General features: G+C 47.1%; 1 long non-coding RNA gene across 1 annotated transcript; it reads left to right on the top strand.

Moving 5' to 3' along the window:
- Positions 1-6464: 6464 nt before the first annotated feature.
- LOC127484653 (uncharacterized) lies at positions 6465-13122 on the top strand. Its single transcript, XR_007911803.2, has 3 exons — positions 6465-6749; positions 8524-8625; positions 12679-13122. It is a non-coding gene; the product is annotated as an uncharacterized lncRNA (long non-coding RNA).
- The last annotated feature ends 1962 nt before the right edge of the window (positions 13123-15084 follow it).

Here is a 15084-nt window from a genome sequence, read left to right as displayed (position 1 = left end):
AGCATCTTCAGGGGTAAGTGGAAGAGTTTGAGCACTTCCAGTGGGGGAGGCCATGAGCAGCTGGTGTGCAAGGACATCATCCTTGGGCAAACATCCTTCTATTCCGTCTTCTCAAGACCAGTGGTGGGCAAGTCTCGAGTTTCGATTCTGACTTTTGACACCATTTGAGAAGCAATTTCATTCCAGAAAGGGCAGAGAAGCTAGTTTGCCTATTATCTGAGTATAATTTAATAGTATCTCAAGTAGGAAACGGCAGGATTTTGTTGAAACCCCCAATTTGACTGATGTGTGTCTCTCCTAGTTCTGAGCATTTTAGTCACTGTCTTGGAAAAAGAATGTTATTGATTGTGGGCTTGGCAAAGGGAAGTGATCCACACTTCAGCCAAAAAGTGTCATCTGCAGAGCGTGTGACCCTCCCCCACCCCTTTCTGAAACAGCTTGTGTCTTCTTTTACTTCTCGCGCTCTGAAATTTCTTGATTGCATGCTTTGGTCTTTTTCATGCATTGTGCTGAGTGCGTGCATCTGAGAGCTGTGTCCTGTGTCCAGGACGTTGTCTTCCTTTTCACTCCTTTGGTAATCCTTTCTCTCTCTGTTTACTCCGTTTTGTCTTTCGGGAGCTCGTCGTATTTAGGTGTTCAATTTCGTGGACTACAATGCTAACTTGATCAAAAATCTTCTCATGATTTCACCATATTGATCTTTTACTAATTAATTGAAAATCGTTTTTTTATTTATATTAGATGCATGGAGAGAGACAGACAGACAGACACAGAGACAGAGAGAGAAAAATACTCTCATCTGCTGCCCCACTCCTCTAATGGATTAAAATGGCCAGAACTGGGCAAGGCTGAAGCTAAGAGCCAGGAACTCAATCCAGATCTCCCACTGGGTGGCAGGAATCCGATTACTTGGGCCATCACTGCCGCCTCTCAGGGACTGCATTGGCAGAGAGCCAGATCCAGAAGCCAGAGACGGATATCAAAGCAGGCATTTCATGAAGAATTTGGGCATCTTAACTGCTGGTCTAAACACCTACTTTTTCCATGAACTTTTTGAAGCCCCTGTGTATTCACGGATGTCAGAATTTTTGTACCAGGAGAAACTTATAATTCCATTTTCCACGAATTTCTTGAGGTACTCACACATGTTGACCTTGGACAGCTGCCTTTGAAATATGTAGGGACGCTGTCCAAAGTCTTGGAGAGCCCTTTCTCGCTGCCTCCCACCTCCCTCTCCCTTCTTTCCTTCCAGGAGTTCAGAGGTTCACCTGCACGGTTTGCCGGAGCTGTTAGGGGCTCCTGTGGAGCACACAGAGGGCAGGGCTTGGGGGACTCCTCTCTTGAATTTTAGGGGGTTCCCTCCAGGGCGGTTGTAAGAGGCTATTTCTGAATTGTCAAGAAAGTTTCTGTTACAACAATAAGTAAGGGCGGCTGTTTCCTTGAAGACTACTGTTCCAGAAACTTGTAATTTTAATATTCTTTGATGCAGGGGCTTGAAGATGTCACTTGCCAGCTGGCAAATGTTTTTAATCACAGCAGGATGCTCACCAGTGGGCTTGCAGAAACCAAGGAGTTACTGGGGGTGACCAGAAGCCTTGCAGTCTCCTTGGAGAAACAGAGGAGGGCTGCTGGTTTAGAAGGCTACAGAAGAGAGTCCAAGTAACTCTTTTAAGAAGAGATTTTGGGGAATAAGATTGTTTTTACTTACATACAGACATATCTTTTTAATTTAAAAAAAGAATTATTTATTTATGTGAAAGTCAAAGTTACAGAGAGAGAGGGAGAGACAGAGAGAAAGAGAGAGATATCTTCCATCTGCTGGTTTACTCCCCAAGTAGCCACAACAGCCAGGGGTGAGCCAGGCCAAGCCAGGAGCCAGGAGCTTCTTCCAGGTCTCCCAAGTTGGTGGCAGGGACCTAAGCTCTTGGGCCATCTTCCACTTTTTCCAGGTCATTAGCAGGGAGCTGGATCAGAAGTGGAACAGCCGGGAATCGGCGCCCATGTGGGATGTTGCCTTTCAGGCGGCAGCTTTGCCCACTATGGCACATTGCAGGCCCCCAGACAAGGATTTTAAAGCACATGTCCTGCTGTACACTCATAGATAACATTTCTGAAAGGAGACAGATCTGCTCTGTGCACACGGGGGACTAGCACACATTCACTTCTTGTTGTTTTGCTATTAATTGAAAAAAAAAATTTGCAATCCATGAAATAGTGCTATTTTCAGGCCATGGAAAATGATTTTGGTAGAAATGACTGTTCTAGTTTCCCCACCAGCAAAGGGCTTGAGCTCAGGCTTTGGGCTCTGTAGTCCAAGTATGTCCGTCATTGATACCAAAGCTCTGCGAAGGGCCACCAAGTGGTTCATTGCATTCACGAATGAATGCAGCTCTCTTGGTCCTTTATGAAGTTGTAAAATCAGAATACAGTTAGGGAAAGACCTGGGTAAGTCAGACTAATCTATGTTCACTGATGATAACATTAGCCAGTCCCCAAAAGGGTTGAATCTAAGAAGTATCTTGAGTAAACAAGTGAACTTATAGAATCTAATATATGGGATGTTATTTTTAGAAAAGATTTATTTTATTTATTTGAAATACAGAGTTACAGAGAGAGGCAGAGCCATAGGGAGAGATCTTCCATCTGCTGGTTCACTCCCCAAATGGCAGCAATGGCCAAAGCTGAGCTGATCCAAAGCCAGGAGCCAGGAGCCTCTTCCTGGTCTCCCATGAGGGTACAGGGGCCCAAGAACTTGGGCCATCTTCTACTGCTTTCCCAGGTCATAGCAGAGAGCTGGATGGGAAGTTGAGCAGCCGGGACTCGAACCAGTGCTCATATGGGATGCCGGCACTGCAGGCGGTGGCCTTACCCACTACACCACAGCGCTGACCCCAGATATTATTTTTTAAATTGAAGTCCGTGCAGTCCTCTACATTGCCAAAACAAGAGGCCTGTGTCACCAAGGACAGAGTTACAGCCTTGGCTGTGCTTCAGGGTGTTTGTTAGTGCTACTAGGTAACTACTTTTGCAACTCACAGAGGTCCCTGGACAGACTCCACCACTCCTGACATGGCTGATTTTGTTCCCAAGATTGTTTTGTCTGGGGCTGACATTGTGGTGCAAGGAGTTAACCCCCTGCCTGCAACACTGATATCCCATCCTATATTGGGATGTTGGTTCAAGTCCCAGCTGCTCCATTCTGACCCAGCTCTCTGTTAATGTGCCTGGGAAGGCAGTGGAAGGTGCCCCAAGTGTTTGGGACTCTGCTCCCTACATGGGAAACCTGGATGCAGTTTCAGGGTCTTGGCTTCGGTCCCGCCTAATCTTGGCCATGTGGCCATTTAGGGAACAAACCAGCAGGTGGAAGACTCCCCTCCACCCCATCTCTTTGTCTGTCACTCTGCCTTTCCAATAAATAAATAAATACTTTTTTGTTTGTTTTTCTTCTACAAAAAAGCCTGCTTTGTCTTTTGGGAAAGTCCCACCTGAAAGTGTTGATCATGTTGTTGAAAGTGATGTCACCCAGAGTCCTGGAGATCCTACGTGTGTAGCAAGGCATGCTGGTTTGCGTGTGGGAATCCCGGAAGAGTTCTCAGCATTCCTGCCAAGAGGCTCTGGGGCGCTCGGCTCCAGTCCATTATGATGAGTGTCAGGAGTTTGTGGTAAAGAGGCATGAACCAGTCTCCCTGCCCCGTCAGAAATGTGCTTTTAGGAACCAGGTTGCGTCATGTAAGTTGGAAGATTCTTTGTGGGCAGGATTAACAGATCCACCTGTCCAGCTCCCCGTGGGAAGCTGGACACAGAGAATCTTGCTGTGAAATACAAAATAAGCAAAGAATGCGACAAATATGCTCTGCAGTCAGAGCAGAGGTAAAAAGCTGCCAGTGAGACTGGCTACGGAAAGGATGACCAACAAGGCGCATGGCTGAGCGTGGCAGCCCCAGACAGCCCGGAAGCACTAACATAAACTTGTTGGCATCACAGGCCATGATGTAACCTACTGGGTCACAACACTGGCCCAAGATTGCTGCTTTTGAATTGTCTTATATTAATTGCTTTAATATTTTAAAAACCAATTTAAAAAAATGAAAGCCAAGATCCGGGAAGCATTAAAGAGTTCGGCTGTCTGCCCAAGCTACCTTCCCGGGGCAGCCACGTGTAGGAGTTTCCAGCCCTGTGGATTGGGAATTTGCTTGGCTTGGTTCATGCAGATGTGTCCTAGCTCTGGCAGGAACGTTTTCCCAGCTCATAAAGCACTGATTTATAAACACATTAACGTAGGATGCCTCCCATGGAAGAGCCAGCTTTTAGTAATCACATGCTACACACACACACACACACACACACACCCAGTGCCTGCCCTCCAGGCCATGAGGTCTGACTGAGAACTTAACAGTCGGAGGAAATGTCACTTAGTCTCAGGGGACCAGCTGCAGGAGAGCTGGAAAGGATACTTTTCTAGCATCCAGGAGCCACGAGTTGATACAGCTGCTGAGTTGGAGCTATTTTACAAACCCTGATGGGGCAGGTGTTGGGGCGCAGTGAGTTAAGCTGCTGATTGGGATGCCCACATATCCTATTAGAGTGCCGGTTTCTCCTCTGCTTCTGGTCTAGCTTCCTGCTAATGTGCCCTGGAAGGCAGTGAATGATGATTCGATGGCTTGGGCTCCGGCCATCCAGACTTTTGGGAGACCCAGATAGAGTTCCAGGCTCTTAGCTGGCTATCGCAGGCATTTGGGGAAGGAAGCAGCGAATGGAAGATGTTTCTCTCTCTTGCTCTTGCCCTCACTCTGCCTTTCAAGTAGATGAAAATAAACAAACATTTAAAAAGAACCCTGACTGGGACTTCTCTATTTATGCACTGTCTCTAGGCTCTGGGTATTTGCATTTGTCATTAGCATGATGCAATTTTCAAAGTGATCTCAGTCAGCCAAGGTCCACGGCAGATCAGGAGTTTCCTGTGGGGACACAGAAGATACCCGGGGCCTTTGGCTGGATGTGGGAGACACTCAGTCCTTATCTGAAAAATAAGTTTGCCAAACGCCTCCGGAGGGTGGAAGACTTACAGGGGATGAATAGCTCTGGGCGCTAATCCCACTCGTCACCTACTGCGTTCTGTCATTTATAGTTTTCAAAGATGTCATTTTTCTGACCTTGCTTCTAAATCCTTGTGCTAATGTTAGGGACTTCTCGGACTGTTTAAAAGAGTTCTTTTTGGTAGCATATTCCTTGGGTCACCAGGGAAACAACTTGTTAGAATTCTGCTTCGTCAAGCTGCACACATACAAAATCAATAAGAAGAAATAAAGCAGTTCCATGGCTTGCCCCCCTCTGCGTGGCTGATAGAAGCTCTGCTTCTCTGCGTTCTCCCCTCTGACCTGCGATGCCTCGCAAACCAGTCCTTCACCCCCAGGGCTCCTGCTGGTGTCCCGTCATCCCCAGTGGGTCACGACTTTGAGGGGGTTTGACCTTGGCCTTTGGCCAGTCTGTGTGCCTCTCTGAGAAGCTCCTGTGGATCTGTCCCTTGGGCACACTGTGGTCAAGTCCTGAGATGGACTAGAGTCTGAGGAAAGCATTGCAAATGCAGCTGACAACCCTCAGCTCTGCCATCTCCCAAAACATGCCAAAGACATCAAGGGCTCAGGAGCCAACGTTGTGGTGTGGTGGCTTAAGCCACTACTTGTGATAGTGGCATGCCATCTCAGAGCGCCAGCTCAAGTCCCTGGTGCTCCGCTTCTGATCTGGCTCCCTGCTAATGTGCCTTGGAAAGCAGCAGGAGATGGCCCAAGTGCTTGTGCCCCTGCCGCCCATGGGGGAGACTTGGATGGAGTCCTGGCTTTGGTCTGGCCGAGCCCAGGCCATGTGGCCATTTGGGAAGTAAATCAGTAACTGGAAGATCTCTCTCTCTCTCTCTCTCTCTCTCCCCCTTTCGAATAAGTAAAATAAAATCTTAAAACAAAAAATAAGGGAGAAAGACAGAAAAGAAATCAAGAGCTCAGGAAGGAAGCGTGAACAGTCTTCAGCCCCTGCCCTTGATCTGGGTGGCACCTGTCTCTGATGCGTTCAGGGAAATTTTTCCATGTCCTGAAGAAGGCCCAAGAACTTTGACCTTGAGCCCTACATTAGAATTTGGTCCTGCGTATTAGAAAACCTTTTAAGGATAACCTTCATTTTCAAAGTGTTCACTGCTTTTTTCTACTGTTATATGTTGAAATAAGGATTCAGTTTAATTCTTCTGTTTAGAAAAAAATCATTTCATGGGAATTTTTTTAAACTTTATTTTTTCAGATTAGCTTTAGATTTACTGAAACTTTGTCTCCTTAGGTTCCCCTTGGCTGTAACAGTTTGCCAACCGTGAGAAGTAAAGACATTTGGTTCATTTTCAAAGTAAGGGGTTTTCACTGCAAGTAGACAACTAGCTAGCGAAACAGCCTGCAGTTGTGTGGGAAATTACAAGTTGCTAAGCTCGGTAACAGCCAAGCTGCCTGCACTGGGCACCCAGGATGTGAGGCGTGGCCAAAACAGCTGAAGCAAATACCGGGAAGATTGTAACCTCCTAGTTCTCACCAGTGAGGAAGTGGGGGAGGGACCTGCAAACTCGGGAATACATTGCTTGATGAAGCTGCACCAGCCGTGCCTGCCTGCCTGCCTGCCTGCCTGCCTGCCACACGTCTGATCTTGCAAACCCGCTCACAAAGCCTCGCTTTTCCTGCGTTTCCTGAGTCTGAGTCCATCCTCTGAGTGAACTGGTGAGGATATTTCTTATCCCAACCTCTCCTTGTATTTCGTGACTTTGGCAAGTTTTTTAAAAGATTTATTTATTTATTTGAAAGGCAGAGTTACAGAGGCAGAGAGAGAGAGAGACAGACAACCATCTGTTCACTCCCCAGATGGCCACAACCTCTGGAGCTGTGCCAATCCAAAGCCAGGAGCCAGGAACTTCCTCCGGGTCTCCTATGTGGGTGCAGGAGCCCAAGGACTTGGTTCATCTTCTACTGCTTTCCCAGGCCATAGCAGAGAGCTGGATCAGAAGTGGAGCAGCCAGGACTCAAACTGGCACCCATCTGGGATGCTGGTGCTGCAGGTGGTGGCTTTACCTGCCACAGCACCAGCCCCAACTTTGGCAATTTTAAGGAGTCCTGAGCAGCCATTTTGAGGGATGCTTCCTTACTCGAATTTGATGTTTTTCCTCATGATTAGATGGGGTCACGCACCTGTTTTGCTTTTTCTTCTTTTAAAATTTGAGAAGCAGAGGAAGAGACAGACAGAGCTCCCATCTACTGGTTCACTCTCCAAACACCCACCGTGTCCAGAGCTGTGTTGGTTCAAAGCCAGGAGCTGGGACTCAGCCAGTGTCTCCAAGTGGGTGGCAGGAACCTAACCGCTTGAGCCATCCTTGCTGTCTCCCAGGGCCTCATTAGCAAGAGGCTGGACTCGGGAATCAGTGCCAGGGACCAAACCCAGGAACTCCAGTGCGGAACGGAAGCTAGGGCAACGCCTGCCGCGGTTACAGGTTTCTGAGGAGCAAGATCGTGGAGGTGCAGTCTCACTTTGATCACACCAGGTCAGGGTTACGTAACGCTGACGTGGTTTATGATAGCCGTTGACCTCGACTGCCAGCCTGTCCGATCTCTCCCCTGGAAAACTCCCTTCCTGCTTCTCTCCCTCCCTCCCTCCCTTCCTCCTTGTCTCCCTCCCTCCCTCCCTCCCTCCTTCTCTTCCTTTCTCCTTCCCTTCCTTCCTTCCAAACCCTACTCTTTGGAAGTCGGTGAGCACAGTTAGAGTGGTAGGGGTGGGCGTCGCGGCACAGAGGGTTAAGCCGCCACTTGGACAATGCATCCCATATTGGAGCACTAGCTCGTGTCCCAGCTGCTCCACCTCCCGCCCAGCTTCCTGCTAATGCAGCCTGGGAGGCAGCAGATGGTGGTCCAAGTGCTTGGGTCCCCACCACCCACATGGGAGACCCAGATGGAGTTCCTGGCTCCTGGCTGTGGCTTAACCCAGCCCTGGCTATTATGAGCATTTAGGGAAGTGAACCAGTGGATGGAAGATGGTGTGTGTGTGTGCGTGTGTATGGGTGGGTGTCTATCACTCTGTGTTTCAAGTAGATGAAAATAATAAATAAATATTGAAAAGGGAGTAGTGAGTTATGGTGCTTAAAGGCAGAGTGTGTTCACAGATTATTTAGAATTATTTCGTGCAGATCTGGGTCTTCTCTCCAGCCCTATCATTATTCATGTATTCATTAACTTATTTATATCTATATGGATTCATGTATACTTATCTTAAATTTGGGTTATGGTCCAACACCACTTTATTTTTGTTGATTTTTTGCTCAAGTTGTTCTGATAGTGGTCACTGAGAGTTCTATCAGTTGGTTCCTGTGCTCCTGTGATAAATTCTCATCTGTGTGAATTTTTTTTTAATTTAGTACTTCCTCATTTCCTGGCATGACAGGATGCTGCAGGCTCATCTTGTATACTTTCTGACCTATACTTATCTATCCCTTTGTATGTATTTCAGAGAGAGAGATCTCACCTGCTGGTTCATTCCCCAAATGCCACAGGTCTCCCACGTGGATGGTAGAAGCCCAAGTACTTGGGCCATCACCTGATGCCGCCTAAGGTACACATTAGCAAGCCCCCAGAAGTGAAAGTGGAGCTCTGTTCCTGGATGTGGGCATCCCAAGCCCCGTCTTCATCATTGTGCTAAGTGCACCACCCCCTTCCTTTTATTGAAAAATAGCATAAGAGAATCAGATCTGGGTGTTAGATGCACTTCCTGCTATGTGAGTATCCTTCTTTCCAAGCTCTCTCAGCTGAGAGAGAGAAAAAAAAAATATGTGTAACCTGTGAGTAGACACAGAGATCTATAATCCAACCCATGAGTAAACACAGAACTATAAATATTTTGATATGTAACCATCTGTATTCAGCAAACATGATGTCTTACTGATGCCTCCAACTCTAACCCATTACCATATGGATCTTTCTAGCCTCCTCCCCTTGCTTATCTACAAATTCCCACAGCAACACGGAGACATCTAGCTCTGCCTGGACTTTTTCATGCAGATAAACCAATGCTGACATTTCAGTAAAAATTTGTCAGACATCTCTTTGTCTCCAATTATGTTCTGCATTTTTGCTAGTATTTTTCTAGATATGCATGCATATATATATTTATGTATGAGTATATGTATATATATATTTATGTATGAGGATATTTCAAACAGTTCACAGAAATTGAAATTAAAAGGTAATTGTATTTTGGTGCAAAAGAACTTGAAATACATGCATTTGAGCAATCTTCAAAAGTTCATGGAAAATACATGTTCTGAAAAAACTATTCACAAATTTTTAAAGGTTTTTTTTTGCACCAAAATAAACATTTTTAATTCTACTTTCCACACAATTTTTGAAGTATCCTTATGTGTATATTTTTATTTCATACAAATCTTACATGCTCTTCTCTACTATGTTATAGCTTTTTTTCCCCCACATAACTACAGGTCAGAAAAACCTTTACATGTTAGTAAATTCTGGTGAGGATCCTTGTTTTTAAATGTATTTGTGCCGCTGGCGCCGCAGCTCACTAGGCTAATCCTCCGCCTTGCGGCGCCAGCACCCCGGGTTCTAGTCCCGGTCAGGGTGCCGGATTCTGTCCCGGTTGCCCTTCTTCCAGGCCAGCTCTCTGCTATGGCCCGGGAATGCAGTGGAGGATGGCCCAAGTCCTTGGGCCCTGCACCCCATGGGAGACCAGGAGAAGCACCTGGCTCCTGGCTTCGGATCAGCGTGATGCGCTGGCCGTAGCGCACCAGTCGCGGTGGCCATTGGAGGGTGAACCAACGGCAAAAAGGAAGACCTTTCTCTCTGTCTCTCTCTCTCTCTTTCACTGTCCACTCTGCCTGTCAAAAAAAAAATGTATTTGCGCCATAAATTAACTGGTCTCTTATTAGCAAAAGCGTTGGTTGTTCCCAAATTTGTCACTTCTATGATGACACAATACAACATCCTTGTGCCTGTAGGAGACACTGAACAGCAGGATTCCTCTCATGGAGGGAGTCTTAAGGAGTCTTAAGATTTTTCAGAGCATCCCCAGGAGTATATATTTCATTTAGATTGCACTTGTAGGAATCAAAAGCAAAAATCTCAGGATGTGTTTGGGGGTGTGGGGTGGGGGCCCTACTCAGAGTCACAGGGTGTTGTGGCCAAAGGATTCTCCCAAGGTCAGAGTCTGGGCCATTGCACCTGCTTGTTCTCCAGCCGGCTCCCACCTCACTCAGGAGCCAGCGGCTCCAGTGTTCTGAGAGCCCAGCCCCCACTCCTCTCCCTGAGCAGTTCTAGGTCAACTCAATCCCGACCTAATTGATCACTGAAGCTCCGTGTGCACCAGTTTTTGCTTTGTCCCCAGAGTGTCATTAACACATTTCCGTAAGTACTTGAGATGGCTGCGCCAATTTGCAGATCAAGCAAGAAAGAGTAGAAATTAGATTAAATCTACACTCAGAACTTGGAACTAAACCCAGGGCAAGACCTACTAGGTGGTGAGAGGCAGAGGCCTTATCTTTGACATCCTTCCGTGCTGATTCTACGACTGTCTGCCCCAGGGCCCACTACTAAACTGCTTGCTCCAAGAGCTTTCTTACAGGTATTTTCTTTCAAAGAACTCTTGCGGATGAGGGGTCCTCATGATTCAAGGGCATGAAGTGGGGAAGCAATGGCCAAACAATAGGCAGTAGGTCCTGGGCCCCACCTAAACTCATGCTGCCTGGGCGGAAGTTTATTTCCCTCATGCATGTATTGCTGAAGGTTAGAGAAGAAAACATAGCACTCCGGGTATACAGTAGGCACTCAGTAAATAGTAACAGGCTGGAAGTATGAGGACACTTTGAAAAGCTCACATGAAACAGCAGGTGATGTGGTCATGTAGTGGGTCAAGCTGCCGACTGGGATGCTTGGGACACCAGCGTCCCATATCGGAGCACTGGTTGGAGTCGTGGCTGAGATCCAGCTACCCGCCAACCCACCTGGGAAGACGGTGGAGGATGGCCCAGGATGGATCCCTGGATCCCTGCCACCTGTATGGGAGACCTGGATAAGTTCAGGGCTTCTGGCTTCAGCCTGCCCAGCGCTGGCTAATTGCAGGTATTTGGGGAGTAAATGAGTAGATAAATGGTCTCTCTCTCTCTCTCTCTCTCTCTCTTTCTTTCTCTCCATTGTTCAGATGTGTAATAAATAAATGTCCTTACAAAAAGTTTGTGTGAAGTGAAATTAAAAGATAAGCGTAGAACTGGGTGTTTGGCATAATGATTAAGACGTCACTTGGATGCCTGTGTCCCGTATTGGAGCTCCTCTGTTGGAGTTCAGCTCTACTTATGATTCCAGCTTGTCACTTCCCATCCAGATTCTTGCCCGTGTGCACCCTGGGAGCCAGCAAGTTATGGCTCAAGTAACTAAGTCCCTGCTCTGGACGGTTGCCCCAGGGCACTGGGAAGGTTCCAAAGCTAAGGGCGCTGCAGGCTCCCCAGATCGACCCAGAAATGCAAATCACCCACCTGGAAAATCTGTTGGATTATGGGAAGTTTCCACCCTAATTAGGAAGATAGTGCAATTACAAGTATGCTTCCTTGGGTTGTAGTGTTTGTGCTATGGACAGCCCGAGGCTGACCTGCCCACTGTTCCCTCACTGCACATGGCAGCAGTTGTCAGATTCTAGCTGCTGCTCTCTTGCAGTGTGTTCAATAAATCTAACTCTATCTGATGGCTCCGGTGAATTCGTTCACCACCTGCAATGCCAGCTTCAGTTGGTTGCTTCCTGCTACACCTGCTACCCAAATAAGACACCTGGATTGAATTCTGGGCTCCTAGTTTCTACCTGGCAGCAAAATTGTAGGTGTTTGTGTCTGTCTTGCTCTGTTTCCACCTTCCAAATAAAATACATAAGGAAATTTTAAAGATTTAAATAAGTTTAGCTTGATGCAAACATTTTTGGAAAATATATATTATGAAAAAATTATGTGTGGCTTTAAAAAAATTTTACAAGACAAATGCGTCTTTTCATATCATTTTCCCATGAAGTTTCTGAGGTTTACACACTCAACTCAAAATAAATAGCTCTCCAGACTCCTCTGCAGCCAGGGAGCACAGCTGATGCAGTTCTGACCGTGAGACACAGGCCAAAGGGAGGACCCAGTTGACCTCATCTTCCTTCCTTTCTTTCTTCCTTTCTCTTTCTTTCTTTCTTTCTTTCTTTCTTTCTTTCTTTCTTTCTTTCTTTCTTTCTTTCTTTCTTTTACGGGCAGAGTGGATAGTGAGAGAGAGAGACAGAGAGAAAGGTCTTCCTTTTCCGTTGGTTCACCCTCCAATGGCCGCTGTGGCTGGCACACCACGCTGATCCGAAGCCAGGAGCCAGGTGCTTCCTCCTGGTCTCCCATGCGGGTGCAGGGCCCAAGGGCCTGGGCCATCCTCCACTGCATTCCCTGGCCACAGCAGAGAGCTGGCCTGGAAGAGGGGCAACCAGGACAGAATCCGGCGCCCTGACCGGGACTAGAACCTGGTCTACCAGCGCCGCAGGCGGAGGATTAGCCTATTGAGCTGCGGCGCCGGCAACCTCATCTTTCCATCTCTTCTTTTCCTCACTTATGCTGCCTGCTCATGGTTGTGATGCCTGGAAATGCAGAGCCCTCTCGTGCTGCAAGACACAAAGCCACACGACAAGGGAGGAGGAGCAGAAGGACAGAGGAAGGAAAATGGGATGTCAAAACATCAAGAAGCCGTCCAGTGGGCTTGGAGTACTTGCGACTGACCCAACTCGGGGAGAAAAATGATTTCCTGGGTAGTTAATTCACTCCAAGTCTAGTTTCTGTGATTTGCAATCAACAGCAATAACAATTAAAAACAAAAGTCCAGCTGTGCTAGTGGTGTCCAGGAAACTGTGCATATGTGGACGTGTTTTATTTAGTTTATTTCTGAGTCTCAGCTAACTTACTTCTTATTTCTCATGTTATACCTTACAACGTGATGGTACGTCCAAGAAGGTCATGGTGACAAATGCATGGTATGACAAAGCTATGCATGGATTTCTGAAGAATTTTTGCACCCAGATAAACTGATCTGTTAAATTTTTGCTTGTATGTTCATTTTGATTCTTTTGGAAGCCTAGAGACAAAGAGGGAGAGCTCCCTCCACAAATGTTTTGAAGTACCGACATATAGCAGGTGTTGAGTAAATGAGATTTCAAGACTAGCCCATCCTCATGTGGATTTCAGGGAGGGTTGTTCATCTTCTTGTGAACTGGGGTTGCTATGCATTTTCCTGAGTTTTCTGATCAAGAATGGGAGGTGTGTAAGGGGTGGGAGAATACTGGAGACAGAGTATTAATTCAGTGCTGGTGAGGGACTGTCACTGGTGGCTGTTCCCTTCTCCACTAGAAATGCTGTCACTCAGCAGGGCAGAGATGGCCTGCTTGCACTTATGTGAGTATTGGGGTGCTGAGGGCTGGTGGAGGGTGTTCCTAAAGCACCCTGAGGCTAACTAGTTTTTTTAAGCTTTTATTTATTTGAGAGGCAGAGTTACAGACAGAGAGAGCCTTCCAACCACTGCTTCACTCCCCAGATGGCCACAATAGCTGAAGCTGGGCTCATCAGAAGCCAGGAACCAAGAAAGGAACTTCCTCCAGGTCTCCCACATGGGTGCAGGGGCCCAAGGACTTGGGCCATCCTCTGCTGCTTTCCCAGGCCGTAGCAGAGAGCTGGATCGGAAGAGGAGCAGCTGGGACTAGATCTGGTGCCTATATGTGACGTTGGCACTGCAAGCAGAGGCTTAGCCCTCTAGAGGCTAATTGTTTAGAGAAGGCAATGACAAACTATTTCTGTAAAGGGCCAGATAGCAAACAATTTAAGCTTTGGTGGCCAAGAAGGAAAATTAAGGATGTTATGGCCATAATCGTGAGCCAAGAGAGAAAACACATTTCTATACATTTAAATTTAAACAAATTTAAACTTTTATGAACTTTAAATTTGGATTTATGTGATGTCCACATCACTTTTTCAATGATCTGAAAACGTGTGAAATCTGTTCTCAGTTCCTGGGACATACAAACAGGTGGCGGCCTGGATCTGGCCCATGAGCTGTGTTCTGCTGTCACCAGCTTAGACCATCACCACCTGAGCCTGTGGCTTCTCTGACCCTTAGCCTGTCTCTGTCTCTGACGCTGGTCACCGTCCTTGTAAAGTGTGTTCCATTGTGGCTGCTCATTTTCACCAGCAGTGCAGAGAGTTCCAATTCACCCACTTTCTAAAGCTCTTAGATGTCTGATTCCTAATGTTAGGGACTTCACTGCAGGCGTTGTAAAAGCACAACCAGTTGGATAGCAACCGAGTCAACATCTAAAAATAGGGAGACATCTGAAAGTAGAGACACAGCCTCGGGTGGAGCTGAGCTTCCAGACACACACCGCTTAAGATGTGTTGTTCCCTGTCACTGTTGCACAGGCAGGGGTTCTGTGCAGCTCTGCATTTTGGGATATCACAGGTTCTGTCTTCTAGAACTGTTAGGCGAGCTTGTCCACATGTAGTCTACTTCTTTCCACTTACCTATCAGATGAGGGAAAAAACTGTGTCCACATCTCACAGGCAAGGAGGGAGGAGGGGAAACAGGCCAGAGTTCAGGGAACCATTTTATTGAACAGGTTTCTTTCTGTAGAAAATCCAGGGTAGGAGAACAAGAAGGCTGGCTTCCAGGCGGAGAAAGGGCAGGTTGGGCCCAGTCTGGGGTTAAGTGTTGTGCAGAAGTCTAGGCGGATGGGAGTCCGGCAAGCACTGATTATAGCATCCTGAAGGTGTGAGTCTGAGGAGCAGAGCAGGCCAGAAGTGACAGCTGAGAACACAGCAGGGTCTTGGCATGTCCCAGCGGCAGGCATGCTGAGCCCAGCCGCCTGATCTACCTCGTAGCCTGCACTCCTCCTCCGAATGTTTGCCCGCAATAGATAAGAGCAGTCATGTCTAGTCCCTGAACATGGTATGCCTTCTCACATGTCTCATTGTTTCCAGTTGCCTGGAAATTTACACCCTTCTGCCCTCCACCT

This window comes from Oryctolagus cuniculus, chromosome 20, assembly GCF_964237555.1.
Source record: "Oryctolagus cuniculus chromosome 20, mOryCun1.1, whole genome shotgun sequence".
NCBI classification, from domain to species: Eukaryota; Metazoa; Chordata; class Mammalia; order Lagomorpha; family Leporidae; genus Oryctolagus; species Oryctolagus cuniculus.
Note: the sequence above shows the minus strand (reverse complement) of the source record. Positions and strands in the feature narration are given on the sequence as shown.